Below are 2,725 nucleotides of genomic sequence, written 5' to 3' on the forward strand. Positions count from 1 at the left end.
AGGGGATGGACAGGGGCAGAGTGACAATGGCAGCTGGGGAGGGGAGGAGAGAGCAGGACGCTGGTGACATATTGACAGTGGCATGCCAGTGCCTAACCACAGTGCTAATAAAGCATTGCTACCCCCATAGTTGAAATGCCCACCTACACAAGTGCAGCAGAACTGGTTTGGTCCATTTTATGGAACTACAATGTTCAACCATAATTCAATTCAATAATTCAACCAGGAATTTCGGACTATTAATCTTAAAGGCAACTTTTTTCTCCTGCAGGGACAGCGGTGACCATAAATCTCCACTTGGTGTTTATGGTAAAAAGGAACAAGCAGTTCTTCCGATCTCTTTTGGAGTACTTATGTACTGCACCAAGGACTGATTGGCTCTCTTCTTCTCCCAATCTGAGCATTGCTACACAGAACAGTGCAGGAAACTCCTATCAAGTGCTTGCTTTACTTGAATTTAACATGCATTGATTCCAAGTATAACTGTATTATATTGTCCTATTATTTCTGAAAAGTTTAGCAGTTTACTAAGAACTGTTTGCATTGATAATAAAAGTATTAAACCTCTGTCATTCTGGGACCCTAGAAAAAGTGGGGGCCTTGAGTAATTGGCCCCCTAAACCGGCCTTGGGCTCAGTGATGGCCCTCAATAGACTAGCCTGGGGGCAGCACGGTGGCTTTTGCAGAGCTAGGTCCCAGGTTCGATTCCCAGCCTGGACATTATCTGCATGGAGTTTGCAGGTTCTCCCCATGTCTGTGTGGGTTTCCTCCCACATCCCAAAAACATGCAGTTAGGTTTTTGGCTTCCCCCTAAAAAATTGACCTTCGACTACATTAATGACATATGACTATGGTAGGGACATTGGATTGTGAGCTCCTTTGAGGGACAGCTAGTGGCACCACTATGGACTTTGTACAGCGCTGTGTAATATGATGGCACCATATAAATACTGTGTAACAATAATAATAGCCTGATGTTGTCCTCCTTCTCCATTTTGCCCATCCCCTGTAAATACAAAAAGTAACACATTTGCTGTAGCTAGTGAAGGTCATGGAGAGATATCAACCAAATGTGTTACTGATTGGTACATTATGAAATGAAAAATGCCACCACCGACAGCTGTCAAAAGACCAATTTGTAACTTTTCCTGCAATTCTTTTATTTTAGGTTCTGTTTATTTTATCACCCTTGTATCTGATCCAAGGATCTCTAATAGATTTGGTATAATACACATAAAATATACAATAAGCAATATGAACAATACAGAAGATATTATGAAGAAAAATGCAGTAAATAGAAAATTTGATTTTCTTGCTTCTTACTTAGCAATGGCAAGCATATAATATACAACTAGCTGTGACAACTGAAGCATGAAATATAGAACTGTTATCTGTCTTTATAATGAGTTAGGAAACAGCGGTGGAAAGTAAAAATTAGTAGTGACCACTAAGCTAATGAGGCATGGAAATGCAAAGTTGGGCTTAATAGGTGGGATGCTCGGTTATTCCCATACTGGTGGTGATCACTAATAGTCCAGGGGGATGAGGAGAGGTGTAACTGCAGGTAGTAAAGAGTATTGTCAATGATGGGAGGAAAATCAGAGCATATGCATTATATTACGAGCTATTATGTATTTAAAACTGTATTTTAAATTTGAATAAAGTTGGCAATGGAAAATACATACTTTTTATCGTATTCTTGAATGTTGGCAGACGATTCATATCAAATACAATCTTCCCATAAGAATATATTTTTTGCCTAAACCTATGTGTAGAAATTTAAAAGCCTTGAAAATACTAGAGTGTGCCGCCATCTTGGACACAATATCAGTGGCGCCAGCAGACCTAGATCTGTCACTCATGTGATGCTCTATAGCAAACTTTCCCAACTGTTTTACCCCAGAGGAACCCTTGAAATAAATTTCATGTTTCAGGAAGCACCTGTAAAAAGGAACCTGAATTCCTTGAGGGTCAAAAGGAAGAATGCCCTCGCTATGGATATAATTGAGAAATAATACTCCTTATCTTTTTTAGTAAAAATGCCACATTTCTAGACAGCTAAAAGTTCACTGGTGTTATCCTCCTGGCTCCAACTAATGGTGGTGAACCTGGAAGGGACCATCATTTAGGGCAGTGGTCTCCAACCTTTTGGAGCTCACGGACCACTAAATTTACAGACTCCATACCACGTATATGCGGGGAGCCGTGTGTCACTCAAAGGGGAAGAAACTTCCCCCAGAGTGACGTCATGATGCCAGAACCACCCACTCTCCCATCGCAGGTCTGAGCCCAAAAACACAACCGGCCCACTGCCCTGAGCCTGCAATACATACTGGGGACATGGTCCGTGGCTCTGACCAGTGCACCCCCAAAACCGTGGACCACCAAAATTTTCTTGCTAACCACCAGTGATATAGAAGGTCAATCAACCAAAGCTCAAAGAATAACTAACAACCAGTGGAGCAACCCTAGGGTTCCATAGAACCCTGGTTGAGAATGACTAATCTGTAACATTTTCCTTTGGTCCTCCCCAGCACCCATATAAAAGGTTATCCAGGGACGTGGGGATCAGAAGAGATGGGACAGTAATTAAACATCTCAACTAAAGAAATGAAAAATGATGCGCAATGAGGGAAGGGCCTGTGTTGGGGAACTGAATCTTCTAAAGCCATCAAACTAGCCATAATCCGTTGAAATAAGGCAAATCCTATGCCCAATCATATCG

This window comes from Pyxicephalus adspersus, chromosome 6, assembly GCF_032062135.1.
Source record: "Pyxicephalus adspersus chromosome 6, UCB_Pads_2.0, whole genome shotgun sequence".
In the NCBI taxonomy this organism is placed as follows: domain Eukaryota; kingdom Metazoa; phylum Chordata; class Amphibia; order Anura; family Pyxicephalidae; genus Pyxicephalus; species Pyxicephalus adspersus.